Source organism: Passer domesticus, chromosome 4, assembly GCF_036417665.1.
Source record: "Passer domesticus isolate bPasDom1 chromosome 4, bPasDom1.hap1, whole genome shotgun sequence".
Taxonomy (NCBI): domain Eukaryota; kingdom Metazoa; phylum Chordata; class Aves; order Passeriformes; family Passeridae; genus Passer; species Passer domesticus.
The window spans coordinates 49,428,823-49,445,908 of NC_087477.1; positions in this window are offsets into that span (position 1 = coordinate 49,428,823).

Below are 17,086 nucleotides of genomic sequence, written 5' to 3' on the forward strand. Positions count from 1 at the left end.
GTTTTTTCTCTCTACTCTTGCCCCAAATGTTGAGAAGAAAATTTAAAAGCTTAAATAGTCAAAACATATTTTTCTCTAGTCACTCTTTCCATAAGAAAAGGTTGTGGAAAAAAAAGGAAGCTTGGGAAAATTTAAGAAGGCAGTAGCTCAGAGATTAAGCCTACATAAAAACTTAAGTCAAATTGAGTAATTTAATTGGTTTGTGCCTTAAATCAGCTAAATAAGCATGTAACTGAAGCAATATGGACACTTTGTCTCAGCAAAATATCCATTAAACACAAAGTCTGGGTGACTTAAGCTAGAATTGCTACAAGCTGTCATGTGTAAACTCTTATCCTGATTGCACTCCACCATCACCTGCCTACTACACGTCCTGATGTTTCACCTGCACACAGCTAGAGAGACCAGCACAGCTGTGTAAGAGAAGCTCTTTGCTGGGGTAAAGTCAGGGAGAACTTTTCTAGTCAGCATTGAAAGTGAATTTGTATCCTGAACAATTGTTGAATAAAGAGCCTCTCTTTTGCTATTAACCCACAATTTACTGCTCCACAGATTAATCAGGTTTTTGCTCTTGAAAGCCTATTTTGTTACCAGCCTCCATTCATTAGTGAAAAGATCTACAAATTGGAGACCTATGGATATTTGATTGACCGTTTTTAGAACTATTTTGCCCCAAAATGGATCTAGGCTATTTCTAACAGGCCTCCTAGTGGCATAAACATACCCTACCAAAAAAAGGAATGTTTTGAAAACAGTCAGCCCAAGACAGGAGAGACATTCAACTCACTATAAAAATCTCATTGTCAAGAACCTTGATAAATCATCTCACCATGGTTAGCTAATTTTAAGTAAAAAGAGTTAAAATGTTGCTGAGATCACACTCAAGACTGGGAAAGACACTGCACTAAAATCCCTGGTTTTGTCTAAATTTTTATCATATTTTTGGATTAACTTCCCTTGCTTGCCTGATCCAGCAGCTGCAGGGATAAATTCCAGACCGTTTGGCAAAATCCTTTCTTCATCTAAGAGATACCTGAAATTGACCAAACTAAGTTATTTTTGTAGGTAACATATTATTTATACATAATACATTATTGTAAACTGAGATTTTTTTGGAAGATGAAAAAACCAACAAGGCTAACTACCATACCAAAACTGCACAGGTAATTAAAACCATGTAGATAAATACTCTCTTTGAAATCACAATTTAAGCTACTGTTTTCACAGTAATGTAAGGCAACAAATATTTAGGCAAGTGTATCATTCACTCCCAAGGGCTCAAACGTGACAGTGAATGTATTTTTTATTCACCCTCCAGGAGGCCAAGCAGTTCCTGCAAGGTACGATTTTTAAAGGAATTTTTGAAACAAATACTGTTGAGAGAAAAGTGACATAAAGCTGCAGGGGCACGGCACAGCACAGGCACATTCAAAAGGTTTTGAAGTGGCCAAACTTTATGTACACAGAAAGGCTAAACATTTCTTGTTTCTGGGTCACAGGCCATCAAGACCTTTGACCTTCAAGCTATAGATCTCCTATGCAGGCAAATTACTTACACTGCAATACTTCATAAACAACAGGAGCCCTGCGTGTCCCACCAGGCATTACAAATAAGGTGAGGTTACACTCCTATAGGTTTGATTTGGATGGAAATGAGCCTCCCTGGGAAGTCTGCTTAAGCCTTTTAAATAAAGCCTGATCAATGGCATGGCAGCTTAGTTTTAGAATTGTAGATAATAATGCTGCTTTGCTATTTTGGGAGCTTAGCTGGTATGAGTCCGCATAAATATTAAATTCAGATTCTTTTTTTTAATTAGAAATATCACACAGTAGATGAAAAGGAAAATACATCCATTATCAATCTCTAATTTGCTTGAGTGATTTTTCCTTTAGATGAATTCAGTATTTAAGTGCTTTCTGTAATATGTGCATAAGTAAATACTTAAAACATGATGTGGAAAGAGGAGAAAATGCAAATTAGACTGGCATTTTGTGTAGGTATACCCAATTCTTGTTGCCAGTGAGTTCCATACTTTCTCTTAGTTTGTGTATTCAGAGCCTAAAACAAAAACAAATATGTTTAAGGGGCAACTAGAAGCCCACACTTTCACCAGAACAAAGGCACAGAAGCTCTAATTATTTCACTTTTCTCCAACTAAAAATGTGCCTATATAACCCTGTTATCTTTCAATAGATGTTAGAGAAATTGGATGGTTCCTGTTGGAGTGATGACTTTCACTCTTTAAGTTGCATTATCTCTTATTAATTTCTCCTTCAATTCAGTTTCTTTAGGAAACACCTTAAAGCACCAAGAATTAAGAGGTATGTCACCATCCAGTACTCTGTATTCAGAGGGATACACAGAATGAAGTCACAGGACAATTGCCCATGATCCAGTAGCACTTTGCTCAAAATAGAAAGAGTGAGCTAGGGTAAAAATTTTCCTTTTTCCTTCTGTTTTAATGCTTGGTATGTGATTCAGGCTGTTAGAAGACTGGCAGTAAACAAACATTTAGGTGTGCTCCAGCCATATTAAGCACCTCAATATATGTAGAGTTGTGGTCATGTACCCGAGATGCAAAAGTCACAAGATTTGCCCTTCCCCTCAGGAGACTAATGAGTAACCAAATTCAGATGATATTTTTAACTGTTTTTCTAGAGCTGAAAGAGTTCCTGAAACAGCAACTAAAGGTTTATTGGACCAAAAACAGGAAACAGAATTGAAAAATATAGTTTAAATCTACTGAATGGAAAACTTATTTAGGAGGTGGGAAACACATAATTTTCTTATTTTCAAGGTTTAGGCAACAGAGAACATGACTTCTCCTTGGACAGGTAATACAAAATTAGACACTTTAGAATCACCACTAATTATCAATGCTACAATCTCAAACAAGAAAAACACCTTTCTAATGACCATTTTTTCCACCCTGAGAAGAAAAAAAGAACACTTTTCACAGGAAGATCTAATTTCATTTAATTTTTTTCTCTTCACTTACTCCATTCGTTTTCCTTCAGTTACAGATTGTCAGCTGAGGTATAGTTTCTTTCATTTGCCCATCCAACTTCTCACTTTAAAAAAAGCAACCCGTTACCTATAACTAATTGAGGCACTCAAATTGCATTAGAAAACATCTGCTATGCCTATTGAAATTTTTTTAAAAGAAAAAGTGTTTCAAAGTAGTATGATTGCCTACCTTTTGACTCAGCCACCAAATCCCAAAGGATTATCCTAACTTTTCACAGTTCCAGAAATTACACTGGATCTTATTCTATCTCCCTCCTCATTCCAGAAATATATTCACCAATTAAAAATCCATCAAAAGGCAACTAAAAAAAATTCTTTCACAGTCTCTGTATAGAACCAATTTAAAATTGGGTTCCATTTGTAAAATCCTAGTTCTGTAAGAACATTCCCCATTAGTAAATTATGTAGGGTTAGACATAAGAAGATAGGAACCTTCACTGAGGTGAAGTGCTTTCAGTAATGGCTGTCTGGCTAAGAAGCTAGACAAGGTAATAAGTGGTTAGGAAGAGAAAACATAGGGCAGACTGTAAAACAGAGCACCTGTCATAGCAACAACAGAGCTGTACTGATTTTGCTTCCAATTTGTGGTATATAAATGACAACATATTTACCCTTGTTGATTTATTTAATATTACTGAAACATTATTTCTTCAGAAATAGTGAATTATATTTCTTTTTAACAGAAACATATTTCTTGTTTGTGATCTTAATGTGATTTTTCCCTTCATTTTTCTATTTCATGATGTTTCCTTACTTCCCCACCTAAAGGTTCTATGAAGTCAACAAAGCATGTAAATAAGAAAACAAATATTCAATAAAGTATTATACATCATAACATTTACTTCTAGTCAAATAAGAGCTTTACCAAAGAGGATAATAAAAATCAGATGTTAAATGCACAGGTGTGGGAGGAAGGGCTTCATTTGAACAGCCTATGGACTAATTCCTTGTATGCTTTTCTATACTCCTTTCCCACTCATTACAGCAGAAATTTTGGCATCAAAAAATATTATCCACATTAGTTTATAACATTAAGTAATATTATATTAATGACTAAGTCATCTGGTTTAGAACAGCCTAATATAGATTAAATACAATTTGGTATTCTTCCAGGGACCAAATCATGCTCCTTTTGCAAAAAAGAAAGTATTGCCCAAACTTTTTTTTTTTTGTCCTTAGAGTTTAGTCCATGTTTTCTGGCCATACTTTAATTTAAAATTAGTACAAATGTCAGCCATTTCTGGCACCGTAACTTCTCTCATAGAGAATTTTGACTTGCTACCTTTAATCTCACTCTTTTGCTACAGTACTGAACATTAAACCATTACAATCAAAGAGATTCTGTCATTCCAATTCCTCTATTTCTATAGAGAAATAAGAATGCCAGTAGTGAAGCCCACTTAAAGAGAAACAGCTATTAAAATTCTCTACTTCACTTCTACTTACTCCCTACAGCTTCTAGGTCATATAATGCTGTAATATAAAAGGAAGTGAATTTTAACTAAACACAGTGACAAAAGGCCCTGCTAAATTAGACTGGTTTTCAGGAAACATAAATACACCAATATGACTACCATGCTTGAGGTCAAACCACAACAACAAGATTTTATACAAAGAAGTAATTATTTAATCTAGCCTTAGGTGGATATTAATCTATCTTTACATAGGTATAGACTATCAGAAACAAACAACCAAAAACATGACAACAAGTTTGTTGTATTAGTCAAGAAACTAACCAATGGAAATGATTCCCAGATGAAAAACTCAGGCTTGGAGTAGCATGCTACTTACTCCTCATCTGGGCAGCTGTGCTTCATCAGCTCAGAGCAATCAGAAGCAAGTGTCAACACCTGAATCCTCCTTTCCCTGCTGCTCACGGAGAACCGTGATTGACTAGAACAGGAGAGCAGATTAAAGACAGCTGGTTCTTAATTCCTTCCAGGATGGAATGAAGGTAATGCTTTTGCATTGAAACAAGGTTCAATAATACAGCTCATGAAAGCTACTATTTTCTTTTTATTAACCTGAAACAATATGAGGACTTTTTACATAGTTTGATAATGCTGGAAAATTTCCTAACAGAAAAATTTATGCCAAAATAATGAGAACAAACAGGATTAAGATATTACCCTTTAAAATGGCTTTGATTGTCTTATGCCTTTTTATTAATATTGTAATGATAGTAATTATGATTACTTCTTTTTGTTTATTTCAAGCTTGTGATGGAGGTTACAGCTCTAATATACACCTACTACACAACAGTGAAAAAAAAAATTACATACGTATGAGGGTATCCGTTTTTACTAGAGTCACCCTCTTACAGACTGGTAAGGCTCTGGGAGAAATGAGGCATCTCATTTTTGAGATACCTCATTTGTTTACCGAGGCCACACAGAGTTGGCTGGGATTAAATACCTCATATGGATGCTTATGTGATTTCCCTGTGTCCTCCATTACTCACATTATAGAAATGGCTTTGCAAGGTAGACCCCAAATACTTAACAAAGTTCTTCACAACATCCATTTCCCCCAAAACTAGGCAAAGTACACTCTTCCCTTTGCTGAGGTGAGCTGTTTCTTAACTGACATTTTCATTTTCAATAGCCGTTTCAAAGATTTTCACTTAGTTAAAAATAAAAGGTCCAATTTCCATGATGGGTCAGGGCTCTTCCCATGCTGTATTAGATCTTCTCTATAATGCATTTCTTTTCTTCATGAGAGTGACTGTATCCACCAGGAAGCCACAAGCATTGTTCCACTGGATTTTGCTTCAAAGGACATGGAAGCACATACATAACTTTGGCAGTTATCTAGTATTATTTGCTGTGTTAGATGTATTCTAGTAAATTGCAGTTATACCTAGGAACTAGTCTGGACTGGAGTCTGGCTTGTTGCTGAATATGGTTGTCCAACAATGAAACATTTCTAGCTCAAAACTATAAGCTTTCAGAAGCTTGACTTCTAGCTTTTTTCAGTTAAACAATGTACTTTGCAATGCTTCTTTACTACACTACCCTTCCTGTTCAAATAGGGAGTGCCACCTTACCAATAAAAAAAAAAAAAGCTTTTTGTAAGGGATTAGTACATATTAAAGACAGAAAAAGTCAAAAAGTCACCTTGTAGTTATATGACTTATAAGAGGGTGACAGATCCATGTTTCATCAGTTCTGCAATAAAGCCCAGTAAATCTTACATAAACCTTCAGGCTAAGTCTGTATGAATCTACATGGTTCAAATATGAGACCAAGTCATGAAAGGAGCAGTCACTGTCCTTGCCCCAGTCATGTTAATTAGCTTCTCAGTTTTGGGTAGCTGAAGAGTTTCTGCACAGCTTTTCCTCTTTCTAAGTTAACATGAGACTTGCAACACAGGACAATTAATAGCTTGATCAATACCTGTTACAGTGTTCTTCTGCAAATCAGCTGTATATTTTTATGTGACATATCAGCAGGATTATTATCGCACATATTTATGGTTTTCTTACTTAGGTTTTCCCAACTATTTTGTTAGGTTTTTTCCCTTGGAGTTATTGTCCACCATCTAATGGTGATTTTCTACATTTCATTAACTGAAAAAAAAATATGCAGAGTGCAAAACCTTCATTTTTCCACGGAAACACCTTCAGTCTTGGTATTATGCTCTTGGGATACTTCATATGGACTTAAAATTTAAGCTCCTGAGCAACTTGCGCACAAGATTTTGTGCAATCAATAAGGAAACCCTGAGCTTTTCAAAGACTCAAGGCAAAAAGAGAGCTGGCCTAAATTATCAGTAAGATCTAAATATTTTGAAGTATCTTTCTTAGGGTAGTGACCTTGTACTGTTATGTGTCTGTTAGTAATGAATATAACAAGTTGGTATTTTTCTCTTAATCTTTTACACATCCATGATAAAAACATTGATACTTTTCATCTATTTTCTTATCTGACCAGAGTAATTGCAGATTAGTTTCTAATGAGAAACATTTGTTTGCCTTTATCTGCTGGAGAGTCAGAAGATGATAAAGACATATGTAATCATATTTTTGTGGAGATAGTTCCAAATTTTATTTAAGTAAAAAACACTCACAATTGGTCTTGCCACTAAAATCACCATGGCCTTGCTGCCTTTTTTTTTTTTTAAATTATTACTTTTAATAAAGTTATACCAAGGAATTAAGTCCAGTCTACAAAAAGGTTAAATTCATATTCATGTAGGCATCAATAAAAACATCCATCATTGCTTTTTAATTATTTGGATTCTTTTGCTTGATTGGACTTCAGCATGGATGGCAAGAAGCAATAGTTTCTTCAGTGTCACTCTTTATTTTAGCTTACTAAGTTCATGCTTTTTCAGTCCCTAATAATCTTCTTGCATAGGGTTAAACACATTTTTCAACATGTTCCTGAGATCTTTTGATAAATCACATAATAAAAATTGTCCCTCCTTCATTTGAGAAAGGACTTTGGTAGGACTTCTATTTTTCAGGTCTTTCTTTCTTGAAGTAGTGACTTTATATTATTATATATCTTTTAGCACCACAGAAGTAATATTAGATCCCAAAACAGAGAGTATGCTGACAGTTACTTGTACCAATAGCCTTTCTTAATATCTCTGTGGTTTCAGGTTCTGCAATGAAGCTGAATATCACTTCTGATTTGGAAAAGTTTTTTAGTAAGTAAATTGGTATGTGTCTAGGTTTGTGTATAATTTTATTTTCTTTAATTTCATGGAGTGAGTGTTAAATCACCAACTACTTCCTTCAGTTTGAAAATGATCCTGTTACAGAATTAAAACAAAACACCAACAGCGTCACCACCAAAAAACCCCAACTCCCCCCAAAATCTAACTGAACAAAAAAGACCGAAACCAAAAAATGCAACTAAAAAAACCCAAACAAACAAAACCAATCAAAAAGACCCCTCAAAAATAAAACAACAACCGAACATAAACAAAAAACAACTCAAATCCACCCCCAAAACAATAAAACCAAAACCCAACCAAATAAAAAAAAAACCCTCACATAAATATTTGCCAATTACTTTTGGGAAACACGAGTTTTATCTAAATTTCAGTTAGAAAAAAAGCAAATCTTCCTTGAGATCTCTAGAAAAACTCTTAAATACTCATTATAAAATCTTAGAACTGCAGCTTCAGCTACTGCTAAGCACCTAAAAAATCAATATCTCTTTGGATATTTGCTGTTTAAGTGTTTTTAAAATCTATTTCTTGTTTGTTGAAACAGACATACTGGCAGTAGCATTCATACAGTAATTTACTTGCTGTATTGGCACACATAGGAAAAGAGCTCTCTCAGTTTTTGAGGACTGACATTCATCTCTTCCCCTTTTCTGAGCATTAGCCCAGGTATCACACCTCTTTCCAAAACTATTCAGTTTTCCCAGTTAAATATTGCTGTGTTCTGCAAAATCATATATCTGTGCTATTTTTATCCCTGTGAAGCACATTAGGTGCTGAAAGCAACCCAGTGTGACAGTGCGAGGCAAGAGTGCCTGCAGAAAGGTGTTGAATGTGCATAAACACATACTTTGTTTTTCTCATAGCACCTGCCCAAATCCTGTCGCTGACATGTCAAGTGGTGAAAAACATTTGACAGCACAACTCTCCAGTACATCTCTCTTCTTAAATCTCAATCAGTCAAAAATGCCTTCAATTGCTTCATGAATGTTTCTGGGCCCATAAAACATAAATATTTTTCATGTTTCTTTAAAGCAACCAGCAAGTGTATCTGCTTTTTATGTTCTTCTAGTCAATCTATAATTCAAAGGGTAATAAAATGGTTCAGCCTCTGTCACAGGTCAAAAGCAGCTTTCCTGGGGGCACTCAGACTCCTTCAGCTTTCTTTAGAGCCTCATTACAAATGTTTCCTGTCTTCTATCTGAGCTGCACATGCGACTCCTAATAACTTCATGAAATGGACAAAGTTTTGTGGGTACTTCTGACCACTTTTTATACCCTCCTATCATAACAGAACTAGCATTTTATAAGGATAGTGTGTAGTCGCTTCATCTAGAAAAAGCTTAAATTCTTCCTCATTTTCATCTTGTTGTTGTGGTACCTGTTTGAAAATGTGATGGTGTGCCTGCTTTATATGAGGAGCAATGCACAGTGCAGATTTCTGTCCATAACTTTTGATACAGCAGGTTTGGAAATATGACTTCAAAGAGAAAAAACCTGCAAAAACATGATTGTTAAGGCTGAGGAGGAAAAAATGGTGGCCATGGAAACAGCATTCGAAAACATAAAAGAGGAAGGGAGTAATATATTCTCTGTATAGGCAGAGAACAAGGACGGAACAAGGGATTTTCATTTGTCATTAGAAGAATCCAACAGTAGGTCATAATTAAGGGATGAAACAGGTTGGAATGTGAAGATATATGGTGTGTCTGTCTGGGCATGTTTAAGGCCAGACAAGCACCTTCCAGGAATTACACAGGATTAGCTGACCCTGTTTATGTAGGGTGGTTGAGCCTGGTGAGCTTCTAAGGTCCATTGATTCCATCCTTGCTGTCTTAATCTAACAATTTTCAGTAAGTTGGATAAACACCTTAAGTTATTCAGTCTAATCAGATACCATGAAAAATAAAGGCAATTTTTTAATATTACCCATATTACCTAAACGTTTCAGCTTTTTTCTCTTTTATTTTTGCATTCAAGGATTTTATGTTAGATTGTTTTCTTTCTGTACCAAATGTTGTTCGCATTGTATGTGATTGAACTAGCTAACCTTTCAGGGAAGAGGGATGATTAGTGAGATAAGCATCGAAGATTCAGTGAAAACTTGTACTCAATAATGCCAGCTATCAAACCAAAACTATTCAACAGAGCATTTTATTATTTCATCTACTTGTTGTTAGATAACTCTAATCTCTGCCAATCCTCCTTGGAGGTGAGCTTTGCCTGCACTTACAAATTGTTAGCTTTAGACCGACCTAACCACACGACTGAGGGATCATCTGAAAGCATTTCTGAAGCAATACCTACAGTAAGGTTGCTTTTCACTCAGGGGAAGAGATTTGCCAAGGGAAATTACTGTTGTTCCAATATGCCAACCTCAATAAATCGCTTGCTTATTAGCAACATGTTAGAGAAAATGTATCCATTTCATTCAACCTGACTGATCTGCTGCTTAGCTACAATTAAATTCACTCATTCAAATTAAAAATGATAAAATCACAGCGCATAGTCATTGCCCAGGAGAATGACTAGAAACATGAAGAAACCTTTGTATCAGAAGTTCTCAACATAGAACATGACTGTCTACTAAAGAGAAGATAAGAAGGGGACATGGTATTTGATAAGGAGTTTTCTTCCCATTCTCCATCTGAAATACAATTTTCTCAGGCTATGAAGCTGTAAAATAAATACTCAAACCAATGGCAAAATAGTAAAAGTTCTTATTTCTCAGTCATGTCTTAAAAAGGGAAATAATAAATGCAAATGTAATGTAGTGCAAGGGATGTGAATTTAATGACACTAAAAGAATTAACACATAACTGTAGCTTTCAATCAATAAAAATGTATTTGATAATGCTGAGAAGAACGAGCTTTACATCATGTACTAATTAAGAACACTTCTTGTTAAAAAAAGAGTGAAAAATCACCCCCCAAATCTCCCTTGTTCTGACAGCCTTGGGCATTTTTTGAAGTTCATAATGCTTGCAAAGGTCTCATAATGCTATGTACACCACTAATGAAGCACATTTGTTATAATATTATTTAGAAATGTGAACTCAATGGCTCAATATGTGTTACATTTCTGCTAAGAATGCTAGCAACATTAATCATCATTCCTTCTACTTTCCCTATGGAAGGAGAAAAAAAAAAAACATGCTGAGGTCTCACAAGAACCGTTTGGGCAAATTCCCATCCTATTTTTTTTTTTTTTTCAGGAGAAAGTTTCATTTTTTTATGAAGACAGATTTTGCCTAGAATTTTTGCTTCAAATATTATAAAACTATTTTCACCCACAAGTCTATATTTGCAAAGAATACACATTTTTTATTTCAATAAGTTAATCTTTGCCTACAAATTTTAATTCAGGTGTTTAGGTGGATTTTTTTATTTTCTCTGTTCTGAACAATAACTCCATTAATTCTAAATTTTGGGTTTTTTGAACTTGTGATTGGAATAGGTGAATACCTTACACCTTAAGTGAACATTTTGGCATGTTGCAATATTCCTTAGGGTATCTGAGGGAGAAGGTAATTTATCTGGGACCTAGGAGCCTGTAGGAATTCTAGCCTCCTAGACAGTGCTTTGGCTTTCAAAATTAAAAGGCAAAAATCTGCTTTGGGAGTTCTTCTCAATTTCTTCTGTTGACATCCTTCTGATCTGAGAAAATAACTAAGCTGGTTGTAATAAAATGTCCCACACTAATGTGTTTAGGGTAGGTTTTAGAACTGTAAATTACTGATTTAACTTAGGAATTTCCCACATCCATTTTGTCTCCACCAGCTCATTTTCTCCCTCACTCTGTTCACTTCTACCCTCATTAAATGCTGATGCCCCTGCTTGGAGAGTCATGCTGTAAACTAGATCACTGGAAAAGCTCTGATTAGCAACAACAAAGATAACCACTAAAAAGGAACTTTAATTTAGTACTAAACCCCCCTCCTTTATACATTTCTAGTTATTCTTCACTAGCTTTGGGGAAAAAAATATCCAGCCAGGTACATTTTCTATAATGAACTGATACTTAAAAAATGGGCAGCCTAGAGAGCTGGAATGGCAATGGCACTACTTCTACAAGCTTCTGATCAACCTGCAATGAATTCATTCTACAATGAATTCATATAGCATGGCGCTTTCTCTGTAAACCATAGATTATTTTTTAAGGCAGAAACCAGGTAGAAGCATGATTCAACATTTGCTTTTGGATGACTTTGGATGACTTTTAAAGCTAGAAAAATTGATGTCAGGGAAAACAATAGGAACAAAACATGCTGAGTTACAGTCCTCTTTGGTCTTGTTCTCTGGCTAGCTTTACAGGGATAAAGATCCTGAGAACAGAGTATTGCAACAGACAAGAGAGGACACAGATTTATGACTTTTCTTATTTGAGTGTCCCACAGTTTTCAATACTTTTGCAGATTTATTTTAGGTCTTCTGTGGTACAGTGATGTTTCTTCATGATAGCTTGCCTAACTGCAGAGGTCGACTGCTTTCTGTGGGACTGCATGGCTCAGAAGGTCATGGGTGTTTTGTGCTTGACTAAATCTTAAATTGCTAATGTCAGCGAGGATGAAGGGAATAGCTGCAGCTGGTATGCCTTCCTTGTATATGTTTTCAGACAGGATCCCTCTATACATTCCATAAATGCTTTCAAAATCGGTTCCCATTAAACAAACCAGCATGTGCTTAGGGATTTCAGTAGTTGGCTAAAAGTAATTTTCTTCCAATCAAGTCAGTTTTTAAAGGGTATGTGTTTCCTCTATTATAAACATGCTGTTATGCTTTGGAAGACAAAGCTCTAGTTTCCCTCTCCCTACTGCTCCCCCCCCTGCTTGAGAATACTCCCTTGCTCTGGAATGCAAGACTTTTTATTCATGTCTTCTTTCAATCCCAGTTTCCAGAGTTATGCCATATTGGTGGGAACAGTGAAATCAGGCAGCGTATCGGAACTTCCACTTAACCGTAGCTCAAAGAAGAAAGAGATACAGAGTGCAGGATTGTTTCTTGGAACCAGGGAGTGTTCAAAAATAAAGTCTGTCTTTCCTCTTGCTACATTAAGCTCATACTGTAAAATTTTTAAAAAGTTATGAGATAATAGTAGAATGATTAATAAATAATGAAGAGAATAAAAGCATTTCTTAATTTATGAATTTATGTATGTAAAAGTTATATTTTGGTGGAAATAAAATTATTGTAATTTTTGAAATTAGAATTAATTTTTCCTTAACAATACAACTTATATGTTGTAGAATTGTTATTTCTAAAAACACCCAAGCGAAAAAGAAATATACAGATAAGAGAATGTAGGAACTGGGATGACTGTGAGTTACTGTAGTCATAGTGTTTGAAGAAACACCCAAAAAGATTTTTTTTTTTCCTCATGACCTGGTTTTTATTCTTTACAGACTTCCAATTTCGATGAGAACCATGACACTCCTTGAACACATGTCTAATTTGGACTGTAGTGCATGCCATAATATGTCCCAGCAGGAAGATGTAAACGCAGCCATAGAGAGTAGTTGAATAGAGGATATGAAGTAACAGTTTATTTATGTTCCAGATCACGGTAACTTAAATACTCTTCTTTTCACATTTAGTAGCACTAACGATACCTCTTGCTAATATTAGTGTGGTGCACTGCTAGCAGCTGGAGGCCAATGAAACACTTGAGAGTTCAAGGACAAACGACACAGTACAGTGCATTTAGGGACCAAGCTTTATTGCCCATTAAATGGCTATTAAGCAGCACCAGAAAAGTGAAGACTTTTCATCTATGTGTGTACTGCTTGAGGTTAAATTTCAGTTTTAAAAATAACTTTTTATTTCAGATAAACTGTACGTATAATCCTTCTAACTGGAAATCTAGAGCTCATTCTGATTGGATATGCAGGTTGGAAAAGATATTCATACCTATTTCAGATTTATCCTCTCACATTTATTTCAGATGTATCAGATCCTCTATTACATTTTTTGCAAGACAAAATTTTAAATTTTCATCTAAGTCTTTGAGGCTGATGATTTTTAATTTAGCAGGTTGGTTTTATTTTGTTTACCACAGAAAGTCAATTAAGCAAGGATCAGTAACAAAACCTCAGTTACAAAATTTATATTGACAACTACAGCTGAAATTCATACTTCCTCAGGCAGATTTTGGAAAAAAACCAATCTCCTTTTCTGTTCCATATACTTTACAGAATGCCTTCCTGAATTGTTGAAATTGGTTTAGTTATGAAATGATAGTACTTCTTTTTCTACCATGCATTTTCAACTGGTGAAGGATTCTTTTCATCTTGTTCTAAAGCACCTTGCTGCTATTAAGTTTAAGAGCCACTAAATCCTCAGGGGATAAAGGTAGCTATTCAAGTGCAAGGTCATTAGGAAAACCTAAAATATCCCAGTTAGTTCTTATGCCTTCTGTTAGGAAAAATATCTTTAAAAATGTCTTTTAAGAGACTTGAAATCTTAGAGGCAGCAGCCAAAAACCAAAATTGAGTGTGTTAATACTGATTTAATAGCACAATGGAATCTCAATTCCAGACAGAAAAGCAATACTAGAAGAGTACAAAAAACATGAGTTTTTTAAAATTCAGAATTGATTATTCAATTACTCAAATTCATTAATTCCTCTGAGAACTCGTAACTGGTCACAATTCCCTTCTTACTGTATTTGGCTTGGTGCACAAATGGCAATTTCCTCCATTCTTAATCCCAGCTGCAGAACATGTCTGATTTCATTGGTCAGTTCCTAGCAGATGGTAACACCGCATTTAGCTCTCAAGAGGCGTTGAGGCTAGAAGAAATATTCCTGAACAGTCCTTAGTAAGAAGGCTGTCCTAATTCTCACCCTGCCTGTCATTAGTTTTAAAGGTTACCTTCATCTTCCTCTTAGTAACTGGCTTCCTCTTCCCAACCCTTCAAGTGATGAATTATAGTGCTCTTGTATTTTCTCCTTTCTGCAAACTAAAAGCCTTTACCTCACTCTACTGTTATGAACTCATCAATGCAAATGGTACGCATAAATATTCTCCTTGCTGATAGATACAAAATGGTGAGAGAAAAAAAGTACTACAAAAATGTATTACAAAGTAGTAGTAGAAAGTATGTTTTTTCTCTTTAGATCTTATTAATTGCTATAGCAACACTGAATAAACTGAATATTATTTGACTTTGGAAATTCAGTATCAGATCTTATTTTTACAAATTCTTGATTCTTTTCTGAATCAGCAGGCTCCATGTAGGAGCATGCTGTTCCTACAAACATGTTTATACAAAAAAAAAATTAAAAAGGTTTATAAAACTAATTAATTTAGCAGTTGAGTGAAAATACAGAATTCAAATTTTGACTTATTGTATATAAAAATCCAAACTGCACATAAAGCTCCAAATTTTACTATCAGCCTTTGCCAGTAAATAGCACGTTATTAGAAGCTACACAAGCATCTCACAACTGATCAGCTGAAAGCTGTATTATACTGTTAATATAAGAAGCCTAGAAATAGCAGATAGTAAGATATGAGTGTATTATTTGGAATAAATAGACATGAAAGAACCTGTTTCTCAAGCTTAGTGATTCTCTTTGTGTAATATGTACTCTAGATTTTCAGTATTGACTTAAACTAAACCAACTCCTTTGGGTTGTATCAATCAGATGTGTTTGATCTAACCATCCTTCACTCGTAGGGATGAGAAGAATCATGTTGGACAAGGACTATTTAGTCTTGATAACCAAAATTGGATCCACTAGCAAAATGTTCCTTCTGATATGTTGCATAGATCTGGTCTGCCCCGTGCATGGCTGTAAGATGGAGACTGTTGTGATTTGCTTGACAGCACAGAAAGCACACATAGTGTCTGTCCTGAAGATCTTATAGATATCGCCAAGATACTGAAAAACAATGCAAATCTCCTCCTCCAAAGAAATTTTTATTGAAAGTGACCACCTACAAAACCCCCAGGAGAAAGCAATGACATAATAATAAGCCTATATGAATGACAATCCCATTAATATTCAGTGTTAAACCTATGTGGAGGATAACCTTATTACTGCTAATTGTTTGTATTTATAAGACTCAGAAAAAAATCAATATGTGAGAATCCATATGCAATAGCAAGGTTGAAGAAATTATTCCAATTCTAAGAGCAGCCTTCAGTAAGACCCTAAGTGAAAAGGGAAGTGTGGGAGAAAGAAAACGGATTGATGGACTGAGGGTAACCCTTGTGAACAAGAACAAAAGTACATATGGTTGAAATTTGGAAGACCCTTAGCAAAAAAATAAATTATCAAAGAAAGCAGGACCATACTGCAAGTTAATCAAGAAGAGAGTGTTAAATGTGAATATAACTCTGAATATAAGCTGTAGGTGCCTCAGTGAGTGGAGACGAAGAATGTAGCAGAGGGATAGGTTAGGTGACTGGTGACTTACAGTCACAGTCAATGTAATAGACACCGTGGTTTTAGCACCTATTCTGACTTTCTTTGTTATCAGGATGCTCCTGAATAGCTGTGTCCATTAAAGGATCTACAGCCACCTGGCTCTTTCAAAGTCCATGCTGTGTCCCAGCTCACCTGTGGTGTGTCCATGTGAAACTGGCTGAGCTGACCTTCAGAGTGTTGGCTGTCCCGTGCTGCCTGCAGTCACACTATCAACACCATATCAGTATTTGACTCCAGCACTGTCCTGTGTCGGAGGACTTGTCTGCCTTGACCTGTCAGTATTTGAACTGACATTCTGCCTGGAGATGTACTAATGAGCTATTACAGACACCCTAAATTACACACTGATAAAGAACACAGGCTGAGTTTGTCAGAAAATGTATCTTTTTGGATACTCTTGAAAATCAGTTTTTCTGCTGTAAAACTACCAGTGTTATGGATTGTACAAAGTTACACTGATTTCTTTTCTTCACCAAGATGTTTTTATATCATGGCATGATGTGCAATACATGTTTAGAATTGAAATATTCCACAAATCAAGTAGAAGAAAACTGAACAAAAGCAATTATGAAAGTTAACTTTCATCTGACTTCCTCTTAGTTATCATGAATAGAGTTGTATCATCACGGGTCCAGTCAGCTGTGTCCAGCTGTTTGTTCAGGATACATCATTAGCAAATTCATTACATCAATGAAAAAATATATCTGTTTTCTTCCATGTTTTAAAGAGTTTTGTACATGAAAATAGGTTGAAAAATATCAATAAATGTTAAAGAACTTTCTTTTCATGTGCTACAAAACAAACATTAGACTGCCACGCTACTTAAGTAAATGCACCTAATATATTTACTTAAACACAAAAGGATTTTTAAAAAAAATTGTGTGTTCCTAGACTCCTGCAAAAAACAGTTTCCTTGTTCTGATTTCTCCTCTGCATTCACACAGACCTAA